Here is a 13,226-nt window from a genome sequence, read left to right on the forward strand (position 1 = left end):
GACATCAGGATTCTCTGTAGCTTTGTTTAAAAAACACCGAGAACAAATCAGAAGGTGAGGGTGGGATTTCAAAGCCTGAACTTCATGAGGCTGATGGGGATACAGCCTCTCTTTATGTAGAACTTCCCACTCGGTGCTTTTTCCATAACCGGATTCCCGGGCTACGACTTTACAGATTGTTGGATGTTCTTCGATCCTACGTATTATTGTCAACCTCTTAACTCCTAACTAGATCTTTAATGTCCAATATCAGTCATAATATATTCAAACTTTCCTGTTTCTTTAAGTCCGTTTTGGACAACAGTAAATGTTTAAAAGTTTGGGTGACATCTATTCAGAACAGCCTTCCGCTTCTCTAACTACCATTAGCCTTACTATAAAATTAATGGATAACACAATATTCCTCTGCAGTAAAATCTTTGTTCACTGTTGTAGTAACAGTCAGCGAACTAAAATGCAACTCTCATCTGGTACGCTCTTTAGTGTTTGATGTTGATATCTTATACAACAGCGCTCAGCTGATTTCGTTTGTTGGATTAATCAGCTTGTGACTATAAATCTGTCCTCCTCCCTAGACTAATGGTTATAGTCTCGGCTCTCTAACCGAGAGATCACGGGTTCAAATCCCGAGGAGGTCCAATCATGTACTTTGTACTTTGGAAATAAAAACCAGTGCACTTCGAAGCCGGCATAGCTGACGCTTAAATGAGATTTAATAAAACTAAAAATCTTTTTACTTAGGCTTAATAAGTCTGCCTACGCACCTGTAAAATTGTAAACATTTAGTGCAAAAGCCTATTTAAAAGTGATTTTATGATAAAAATTAAATATCCTGTACAAAAAATTGTATTTAATTAAATTTTAATCCATTTGTTATCAATCAGGTTTCATTGGATTTTGAAATAAATGGTGCAACTTTATGTCTCTTCACATTTCTATGTTTTAACTAACTATGCTAATAGTTTCTATTGATTTTGAAATAGCTTTACTTTAAAACTTGAAAATTTGTATGCTGTTATTTTAGATATCAATGCTAAATTTCACATTTTTATCTTATGGTATGTTAAGATATATGATTAAAAATAAACAAATAGATAGACTTACGGAAAAGTGGACCATAAACCCATATTGATATTGAGAAATAAGTTTGTTCCGAGCCAAAAAATAAATGTTTCAAAAACGTTCCAGTCAGTTCTGGGATACCATATATATTACTTTGTTTAAATAATTGGAATGAGATTTAAAAACTTGATGGTATTTTATAAATAGATCCTATATTATTATTTTACTTACTTTCATATGATAATGGTCTTTTTAACGCCAACATGTAAACAAATTAATTAGTAATTTTAACACACTTGCTATAAATTTAGAAAATAATAAAATATATAATATGAGCTACCTGTAATTAAACTTCAAGGGGAAGTCCTTGAACATCATGAATACCAGGGAAGTAAAATAAAATCTTCCATCAATAAAAACAAACATTGTTTATTTGGAAAAATACATAAACATACACATTTTCATAATGATCGGTCAAGTAGTTTCTGAGTGTATAAAGGAGATATACCCAAATAGTCATTTTTTATATGTGTGGTGTGTGTGTGTGTGTGTGTGTGTGTGCGCATACAAAATGTGAATGAATGAAGGCATAATTCGATTTTTTAGTGCACTTTGGTCGTATAACGTTGCATGTACTGTTGGCTGTAAGATTCCAGACGAAATTTTATTAAATCACAGCTTACATGTTTAATCCAAGAAACGTGTTAATCTATGATTAACCTAAACATTTTGCACAATTTTCTTGTGTTATGTGAGCATTGCTTATTATAAGGGATAGTTCAATTTTGTGCAGATTTTGTTTTGTCAAGAACGATATACAATTTGACTTTATAAAATTAAGTAACAGATTATTATTTATGAATTCTTAAATAGTTGCTAGGCTCAATATAGGCAGAAATTTCTACCTCTTCCTGTGAACTTCTCGTTAATTCTGTTATGTATATATATATATATATATATATATATATATATATATATATATATATATATATATATAAATATATATATAAATTTTACTCTTATTCATATTTTTAGCTATCCCTCCAAGGTAGAAAAAAAAACCAATATTGAATAAATTGTTTGCTAGCCTGGACGACCTTACTTAAATATAAGTGATGCCTTTGATATTTTCTGTGAACTGTGACTCCACATACTGTTGCCTATTGTTAAAATAGAATACTGTATAAACTAATTTTGTACTATTTACTATTCCTGAATATTTTAGTTTAAAACCAGCATTTGGGACACACTGCAAAAGGCACGTAGATAGAAGCTTTTGATTTGGTAGGTAGGAACATTCTTTGGAATAAATTTAATGGGAAAACAGATTCATGGAACCTTGTTGTCTTGGTTAAGGAATCGCCCCTTCAACACACTCCAAATTGATATGATAAACAGAATGAACATTCTACCCGTTCTCATCTATCTATATATATAAAAGAAAGTCGTGTTAGCTACACTATTTATAAGCCAAGAACGGCTGATCCGATTTGGCTGAAAATTGGTAGGGAGGTAGCTAAGAACTGGGAGAAACACATAGGATACTTTTTATCCCGTTCCCGATTCAGGATTCCGCCCCACTGGTCTCTAAAAGTTACGGAAATACCCGTAAGAAATGCATTGCAGCAAACATATGTTATTAAGTGAAAGAGCCTGTTCAAATTGAATCAGCTGTTCTTTGTAAACATATATAATGCAACAAAAGAAAAATATATGTTTATATCATTTAATTACCATTTTAAATTTCTTTACATTTATAGTTTTAAAGCATAGAGTAAGCTTAAGAGAAACAGCAAATTTTGTTTCAACTGTTTCTGCAATCACTGTTAAGCATAGACTTTACCATCCAGATAATACAATTCAAATTTTAATTTTTTACAATTCAAAGCAGTTATCTCTGCATCTCCAAGTCAGATACGTACATTATTTGCTATCATCATTTCGATATGCTTTCCATCGAACCCATCTAACCTGTGGCACAAATACAAGGATAATATGGCAGAAGTTATTTAACATCAAATTCGTGTCAGTTCAATAAATTCCGATCTTAAAATGAATGAGGAGATACATAATCGGGCCTTACTCTTGATCGAAGACATGTGTTATCTCATGTGTGGTAGTTTATTAGTCAGGTTAGGAATGCCAGCGCCAAATCGTAAAATGAATGACGCGTTTAATCGAGAATTGGAATGGGAACGTGAATATGATCACCAGGAATTAGATTTAGTAGTCAAAACAAATGTGCCCCTGATGAACCCCCAACAAAAAGGAGTTTATGATACATTAATGAAGGCAATTGATGATGGAAACGGTGGTTTATATTTACATGGTGGAACTGGTAAGACATTCCTCATGTCAGTAATTTTAGCCACTGTTCGTGCAAGATCCAACATTGCAGTTTCAGTTGCTTCTTCTGGAATAGCAGCCACATTGCTAGAAGGATGTCGTACGGCACATTCTGCATTAAAATTGCCGTTAAATCTTCAATCTGTTGAAGAACCAACATGCAACAATACAAAGCGCTCCGCTATGGCGAAAGTTTTATCAGAATCGAAGATCATCATCTGGGACGAATGCACAATAGGGCATAAACGTGCATTGGAAGCAGTTTAACGTTAACATTGTAAGATCTACGTATGACTCAAAATGTTTTGGAGGCGCAACTATTTTACTGTCTGGCGATTTCCGCCAAACATTGCCAGTAATTCCCAGATCGACTGCTGCCGACAAAATAAACGCTTTGCCTCAAATCATCGAATCTATGGCGCTATGTTAGGAAACTTCAGCTGACAACAAACATGAGAGTTGCATTGCTGAACGATACATCTGCTGAAGATTTCTCTGAGTTTTGTTGACTATCGGTAATGGTCGAGTACCTGTCGACGAATCGAGCGGATTGATTTCATTTCCTCGGAATATCTGTAAACTTTGTCTCATCGAAAGACGAACTCATCAACAAAGTATTCCCAAACATCATTACTAACCTCAAAAATAATGAATGGTTGAGTGAGCGAGCAATTTTGGCAGCTAAGAATAAAGATGTAGATGACTTAGCCCTTTGCACGCCAACGTACCTTCTACACGGACGTCGGCCATTTTGGCGCGAAAAACGGCCAGCGTCCGCTATACTAGTACGTTCGTTTTTATTTACGATAGTCGGCTTATAAAATACTTAAATCATTTGAAATTCGACTATTCGATAGTTAAATAGTTGAATCATAAGTTAAAAGTGGTTTTATGCTATTTGGAACAGTTATTTGCTTTGATTTATATTATTTGTTTTGACTTTGGTGGGTAGCAGCTGTTCCGACGATCAGTCTGTGCCATACGGTAACAAGCCGTCTGCATCGTGCTGTTTACGTTTATGTTTGTTTGCTTATATTGTTTTCTGAAGAACTTTTTATGTGTATTACTTATATTATATTGTAAAATGAGTAAAAGAGGGCGTAATAAGTCACCAGTTAGTGAAAATACTTTATTTAGTGGACTAAATGAAGCGGGAGTGAATGTTGTGGATGACGATCTCGGCGATGAATATGTAGACAATATTTTAGAATCAGAGGAATCAAACTGTAGATTCTGATTCTTGTGAAGATGAACATATTAGTGATATTTTGGAAATGAAACCGATGAAGATCCTGACTTTGTGCTGTCGGATAATTTAGGCTATTCATCAGATGAAGAACAGTTACCATCCACTTCTACAGGTAGGCCTAGCGGTAGACCAAGGGGTAGGCCTCCTCATATTCTGCCAGATACTTTTGTTGCCGATCCAAATAATTTATCTAGCCCTAGGCCTAATAATAGTACAAATCAACTCAACAATAGAGCACGATTAGGCAATCAAGCCATTCCTGAAGACTGTAATTTGGAGAATAACTAATGGAAATGATGACCCTGGCAATAGTACAAACTTTGTTTTCACTGAAATACCTGGCCCAAAACACTGTCCTCAAGGTGATGCAAAGCCAATTCAATATTTTTAATTTATTTTTTACTCTAAATTTACTCCAAACCATTGTTACTGAGACTAATCGCTATGCCAATGACTACATGCAAAATCACCACCCAAATTTGTCACCTAGTGCTAGAATGCATAATTGGCGACCTGTTTCACTTGCAGAAATTAGGGCATTTTTTAGCCGTCATCTTGAATATGGGGCTCAATAAGAAACCGACAATAGACATTTATTGGTCAACACTAAAGTCGCAGTCAAGTCCTTGGTTTCGTGAGATGTTCAGCCGAAACCGTTTTGAAGCCATCCTCCCAATTTTTTCATTTAGTTGATAACCGTATCCCTCCCTAAAACTGGTGAACCTGTGTATGATCCTGCTGGAAAGTTTCAACCCATTGTTAGAACATGTCAATAGACTGTTCAGGACTTATTATACTCCACATAGAGAACTTTCTATAGATGAAAGTCTTGTTGGAACAAAAAGTCATTCACAGCTACTACAATATCTCCCCAATAAACACCACCATAAAATGGGGTATCAAGTTGTGGATGATATGCGATTCTATTTCTAAGTATTGCCTAGGATTTACATGCTACAAGGGTAAAAGGGATGAGGATGGACACTCTGAACATGGACTTGCTTATAGAGTTGTTACAAGGCTACTGAGCATCGGACAATACTTAGGGAAAGGCTACCACTTGTTTGTAGACAATTTTTTTTCAGTTCCATTTCATTAGCTAAAATATTTATTTAGCAAATCAACTTATATAACCGGGACTATTAGAAGAAATAGGAAGGGGATTCCTGATCAAATAAAGGCAAAGTTGAACGTTGGTCAAGAGATGTACATGAGAAATGATAACTTACTTATGTTAGGCCTATAGGGACAAAAAATCTCAAAAGAAACCTGTAATCCTTCTCTCCACAAAAGGTACAGTAAAAATCTGTGGAAAAGGTAAAAAAGAGATACAATGGAGACGAAATACAAATGAAACCTGACATGATTGATCAGTACAATAAGTACATGGGAGGAGTAGATGGATCAGATCAGATGTTGTACTGTTACCTGGATGAGTGGAAGAACACTCAAATATTGGAAAAAGGTTACTTTCAATGTATTTGCCCCGCATGATTTTGAATTGTTACATACTGTAACAAAGAGAATTGCACTGGGAAGCAGTTGTCAAGGCTTCAGTTTACAATAAGCATAATTGAAGACCTATCCCAAGAATGGCTAGACACAAACAATCAACCCCGAAATATGGCCGGTGGAAAATGGAGTGAATGGTTTTGGTATGGAACACATACCTGGAAATAAAGAAAGAAACTGTTGTGTGTGTAGTAAAATTAGCACTGCAAGTGGAGGTCCTAGAAAGAAATCTAAATTGATATGTAAAAAATTGTCAGAGAGGTATTCATCCTCTCTGTTTTGGACAGCACCGGTGTTAGGACATTTTAACCTACTTGTAAATAATGTAAATATGACTATTAGTGTTAGTTTTTTGGTTAGAAAGGACAAAGAGACAAGTAATATTGTGTATGTGTGCAATTTTCAGTTTTTTAACTTATTATATAATGCTACAGTGCTATTAGTTTCCACCAACATCATATCTGATTATACGTATAAGATTTTTGGAAAAAAAAAAACAAAAACATACTTCCACATAAGGTAAGCTTTTCAAATTCTGTACACTAAATAGGTTATTAAATATAGTTTACTGATACGTGTTACTTTTTTACAAAATATGTGTTTCTTGACCACTTATTGTAGTCACAAAAAATTTTTTTTTGTTAAAATTTTTTTTGTGCCAAGAGGATTTTCAAAGTACATGTACATTTTATTATGCTAATAATGTACATAAATATATACACATTCCAAATGAATGTGTAATGAGATAAACAACAGTGAAAGAATCATTAAATTATGTTGAAAAATAAAAAAGTTATGGTACATTATGTATGCCCATGCAACAAGCTTCAAATTTGCCTTGGCTCTTTAGGCACGTACTTATTGAAAATGGGCCGGCGTGGCAAAGGTTAGACTACATAATTCAGAATGAGATCATTGGTACACTGCATTCTTTCAAATCTGTTGACTGTGTAACAAATGAAGATGATGCCACCAACTATCCTATTGAATGTTTAAACTCCTTGGATGTACCTGGCACAATTTACAACTAAATATTGGTTCCGTAGTAATCATGCTTCGAAACTTATACCAACCAAAACTGTGCAACGGAACAAGTTTGGTGGTAAGTAAATTGATGAACAATTTGATTTACACCACAATACTCAAAGGTGAGGAAATTCTCAATCCGAGGATCCCGATGATCCCACCCGACATGCCATTTAAGTTTAAACGGTTTCAATTTCCGATCCGTCTTGCATTCGCCATGACTGTAAATAAGTCACAAGGCCAATCGTTGAAAGTTTGTGGTCTTAATCTCAAACATCCATGTTTTTCCCATGGTCAATTAAATGTGGCCTGTCCACGGGTCGGAAGACCATCCGCGTTATTTGTTTTCGCGCCTAATAAAAAAACAAAAAATGTAGTTTATCACAAGGTGCTACAATAAATGGAAAATAAAGAATCATTGAATAATTATATTTTTTTATTTACAATTATCCTAATTTAAAAAGTAAAAAATGTGATCATGTGATATTGCCTTTAAGGCGGGACAAAGTTCGCCGGGTCAGCTAGTTCATATTAAAAATCACTCACACATAGATAATGTAACTGTTTTATTTTGCTTACTTTTCTACATTTTAATAACTCATACCCACAAACTGTGCTGACCAAGTAGACATTCCTTCTAATAAAATTTTTCAATTATTTTTACTTTATATTTAGGTATGGTATTACATATCTAATATACCATTGAAGGAAAGTAACATATATCTAAATAGCATGTATTAGCACGGCAATATTGCTCATAAACAAACTATACAGCCTTCATTTGGCAACATATATTATAATCATGATGATGACTATGGACAATAAGCACAAAGAAGGGATATTACATATTCCTCAGAAACAAAAGTGCGTAGTATCGTTTTGTAATATAATAAAATAACATAATTTCGAACCTTATTTAAGAACACTAGAGATTAAGATGCTTAGTAAATATTACTACATAGAGCTTGGGAAATACGACACACCATCGAGAGGTCATTAAAAGATTTCTGTAAAATAAAAACCTTACGCATAAATATGTATTAATTATAAAATATCAACCTAAAATGTATATGTAACCTGTAGATATTAAGTTTTAGAATTTCGACACCAAAAAGCCAACTAAAACCTGAGACACCAGTCTACAAGACACCAGTGTACAGCACTCTAACCGATCCCGACCACCCACGAGACAGATAAAGTCTTCACAGCACTTCCTACTACTACTCACAGCACTTGCCATGCCTCTTTCGACCACCTTTGCCAGCACATCAAACCACAACATAGAATAACCCAATAAGCCTCTAGTACAAATCTTCACAGGAGCGTACTTTACTCCAATGCCTCAGACACTACCTTATATCAGTTCCATACCTATCTTATACAAAATTCCTTTCAACACACAGCAAAATTTACCTAAAAACGAACCCTCTCCAAATTCTGCCCTAAAAACCTCAATAACTCCCAAACCTATTGCAAGATACAGAACAACCTTTCCACATTACAAACCCTCATACATCAACAAATGGTAGCAGAACACCTCCCATTCATCCAAAGACACCAACCAGATAGAAACAGAAGATTGCTCACGTTCGTCGGAGATTTCTTCGAATTGTGTTCTGACATTGTGACAGAAAACCAAATACATGACTTGGTAGACAACGAGGAAGATGTCTACACAGCTTTCTCAACCAAACAACTATACCTAGTCTCCGAGCTACCTGCGCATTCACCTACTTCGTTCACAATCTACAAAAACAACACCACTTCCAGCTAAAACACGACGACAACAACATAGTAAACAACACGGAACTCATTTTGTACTTTTGAACTCATTATTAGCCTGGACTTCTATATTAACACTACTTCTTTTTATAGCCATCTACCTCATCCATATTAGCAACATCAAAATAAAATTCCTGAAGCCTATAGTACATGAACGTGACTACCCAATGGATAACCTAAATTAGACAATAAGTACGATTCGTAGGTAGAATCGTCATTAAGCCAGAGGAATTTAAGACATATGTAATTATTAGTAAAATAAAATTCATAGAATCGATGTACAGATAGTTGCTGGAAAGGAAGTCTTGTATTACAATTCGAGACAAACATCCTCCGGATGTAAGTGGATACGCACATCCGCCCAGACACCGATGATGAACAAACAGGAAATGCTTGTTTAAGCAGCGGAAATGCTTATTTCTAAAAACCGTGCGACGATGTAAGGGACAGCCATGCCGATATGAAAAATTGTTACTCACCAATTATGATGGAGAGATTTGGCAGAGGCGTGGTCAATGAGCTGGCGGGAGAACAACATCAGAACTGAAGAACAAGGAGGAGAGGAGGAAGTCGAGGACGGGAATTCGAAAAGCGACGTTCGGGAGTGCTAGTGCTTGTGTTCGTGTGCGAAAAAATATCTCAAGGCGTAATAAGTGAGAAGTGGAATAAAATGTAAGTAATTTTAGGAACTTAGTATATATCAGGGTTCATTAATCATTTACAATTCCATTTCTATATAAATGTTCACAATTTCGAAAATGTAAATTCATGTAAATGTTTAGCTATTTTAAAACAAAGTTTCTCACGTTCGTCCATGAATTCATATTTATTGCAACACTACAAAATTACTAGTAAATGTTATAATGAATTAAATTAAAAATAAATTGTAATGAATAATTTAATATTGGATATATCTTCAAAGTATTAAGGTATTAAAATTTGTGCTTAATATGTCGGTTGACGCAATCAATTGTTAATTAAAATTTTAATCAATTTAATGAGATGTTGTCACAAATAAAATATTTGATGGTTCATTCATAAATCCTCTCACAGCAGCCCTTGCTCATAATATTTCACAACCTTAATCTAAACTAAACCAAACTTACAAACCTTACAATAGTATGAAGTTCTCATACCCTTTTTTTAATATCTCTTCTTATATTGTTCTTATTATACTCTTCTTATATTTTATATATATATATATATATATATATATATATATATATATATATATATATATATATATATAAATGAAACTGTTCGTGTGTAACAGCATCACTCACAAACGGCTGGACGGATTCGCCTAATTTTTTTTTTAATTTGTTTGTCTTGATCTGTAGAAGGTTATAGGATACTTTTTATCCCTTTCCCGATTCAGGATTCCGCCCCACTGGTTACAGAAATACCCGTAAGAAATGCATTGCAGCAAACATATGTTATTAAGTGAAAGAGTCTTTTCAAATTTTTAATCAGCTGTTCTTTGTAAACATATATAATGCGACAAAAAATATATTTATATATAATTTAATTACTATTTTAAATTTCTTTACACTTATAGTTTTAAAGCATAGAGTAAGCTTAAGAGAAACGACAAATTTTGTTTAAACTGTTTCTGCAATCACTGTTAAACATAGACTTTACTATCCAGATAATACAATTCAAATTTGACGTAAAAATTCACCGTTAACTGCAATATTTATTTAATATAAACCATGCTCATGCTTGATCAGAAGAGCAATGCAGATATCATAATTACTATCTTACGTTGGCTACAAATATAAAGAATGTTATAAAATCAACCTTAGTTGTTTTTTTTTGGACAGAAGTATGGTTCTCAAAACTCCGTGTGTACATATTCTCTCGATCGAGACAACAAAGCAAGCTCAATCGTGGCATCGGAGATATAACTAATTTAATCCAGAAGTGAATAAAATAAAAACCATACGCAATTTCGCTTAACATCTGAAGCTCATAATCATTAGACTGTAATAATATATACCTAAAATATGCCTATTTTCGTTTCAAAATTACCTTGAGCGCCATCATTTATTACATTGTATGTGCGCTAATGAATTCCAACTTTTTGACTCCTGTCCACGAAGGTCTAATATAGTTCAATTGTATACAAAAATTATAGAATATTGGAGAAAAATTCCAGTTATTTCACAGGTGGTGCGTTTTGAGACTGTTTTAAAATTTAAATCTTAAATAGATCATGACCTTGGAGTATCTTTCAGTGACTATCATTTATCTCAGAAGGGTAATAACGACGTTCAAAAGAAATATGCCTCCTATGTCCCAATTTTTCTGTAGGAAACCGTGTGCGAAGCCGTGGGTATCTGGGTATTTGGTTGTAATTGGTATTTTATTGAAAATCAAGAGTTTTCGTTATAAAATACTACGAATTTATTGACGAACTAGCTGTTACCCGCAGCCAATCGCGCATAATTGCTTTTACTAAGTAATATAAGGACTTCGGTTCTTAAGATTTGCGTGCGAAGCCGTGGGTAACAGCTAGTATTATTATATATATATCTTATATTAAACTGTACTCTTCTTATATTATTATGAAGTTCGTTCGTCGTGAACAATGGTTGGATTTTACAATATTGCATCAAAACATTCGTAGTATGAGAAGTAACTTCGATTTATTCATTGCTGAATTAAGTAGCAGACATTTATTTCCTGAAATAATTGTACTGATAGAAATATGGATAGATAATGAAGAGTTGCAGTTTTTTAAAATTCCAAATTATAGAAGTTTTTCAAATGCAAATGAAAATCAGAGGGCAGGAGGTTTAGCAAATTTTGTAAAGTTGGATGTTGAAATTTTTATATGTGAATCGGTAAACTTTAAAACAGCAGATCTAATGATATTAGAATTTAAGTTTAACTCACAGAGGTTTTGTTTGTATGCAATTTACAGGCTGCATAAGTTCAGCAAGGACGATTTCCTAGTTGAGATTAATAAGTATTTTCTTCGTAATAATAATTTTAAAACAAAAAAAAACGCTCTTTTCATCGGGGACGCCTACTTAACTTGTTTGAAAATAGTATGATTCTGCCGGCCCCTCCCCACACTCCTATCGCGTAGATTACGACGGGCTTCTTGCACGACTTGACCAGGTTAAATGGGTAGAAGTCTACGACGATAAAAACCTGTCAACTGCGTTTGATCCTTTTCATAATACCATCCAAACAATAATTTCCGAGAGTAAATTTAAACAATCAAGCAAAACACACGGCGTTTTTAAAATTAAACCTTGGATGAGTGATTGCATTTGTAAAAAAATAAAAAATAAACTCTATAAACTCGTTAAGCATCACCCAAACAATGAAAAATTAAAATTGCGTTATAAAAATTACAGGAATAAATTACAATTTTAAATCAGAAATTTAAAAAATTCTTATTACGAAAATGCTTTTCATAAATGTAACGGAGATTCGAGGTCTATGTGGAAGGTTATAAACGAAATAACAGGACAAACGTCAAAACGACCTCCCATACAGTCTTTGAATATTAATGGTAACGAAATCAGATATATTAAACAAATTTGGAATGAGTTTAATTCATTTTTTTGTCTATTGTAGATAAGCTAGACATAAAAAAATTAAAACTGATAACTTTGACTTATATTGTTAGAAGAGGTTTAAAAAAAAAATATAATTCAAGCAATTCCATGTTTTTTGCTCCAGTAGTGGTAGATGATTTAGTATCTGTTATAAGTGATTTGAAAAATAACACCTCGCCTGGAATTGATAACATTAGCTCATCTCTAATTAAATTGATGTATCCAAAAATAATGAATGTCTTACTGTACTTAATTAACTGAAGTTTTGAAAAGGGCATATTTCCGGATATTTTAAAAACCGCTGTGGTAATTCCTTTGCATAAGAGTGGACCGAATAATGACTGCAACAATTTCAGACCAATATCTTTACTCTCAACTTTTGCAAAGATTTTTGAAAAAATTATGAAAAAAAGATTAGTTAAATTTCTTGAGCAAACCCACTTCTTTAGTAAAAATCAGTTCGGTTTCAGAGAGGGCTTGAGTACTGAAACTACGTTAAAAAACTTTATGGATTACATACTTGAATCGATAAATTCACGACGCAAAGTTAGTGGAATATTTTTGAACATAAAGAAAGCTTTCGACATTGTAGATCATGACATTCTTTTAAATAAATTATACTGTTGCGGTATCAGAGGAAACGTTCTTTCCTAGTTTTCAAATTACTATAATAATAG

At 33.6% G+C, this 13,226-nt stretch overlaps 1 protein-coding gene across 3 annotated transcripts in view; it reads right to left on the minus strand.

The window, feature by feature from the left end:
- Positions 1-13,226, minus strand: part of LOC124371050 (gastrula zinc finger protein XlCGF46.1-like) — a 49,248-nt gene that overhangs the window by 17,062 nt on the left and 18,960 nt on the right. The window lies entirely within an intron of this gene.

Source organism: Homalodisca vitripennis, unplaced genomic scaffold, assembly GCF_021130785.1.
Source record: "Homalodisca vitripennis isolate AUS2020 unplaced genomic scaffold, UT_GWSS_2.1 ScUCBcl_872;HRSCAF=3758, whole genome shotgun sequence".
Taxonomy (NCBI): Eukaryota; Metazoa; Arthropoda; class Insecta; order Hemiptera; family Cicadellidae; genus Homalodisca; species Homalodisca vitripennis.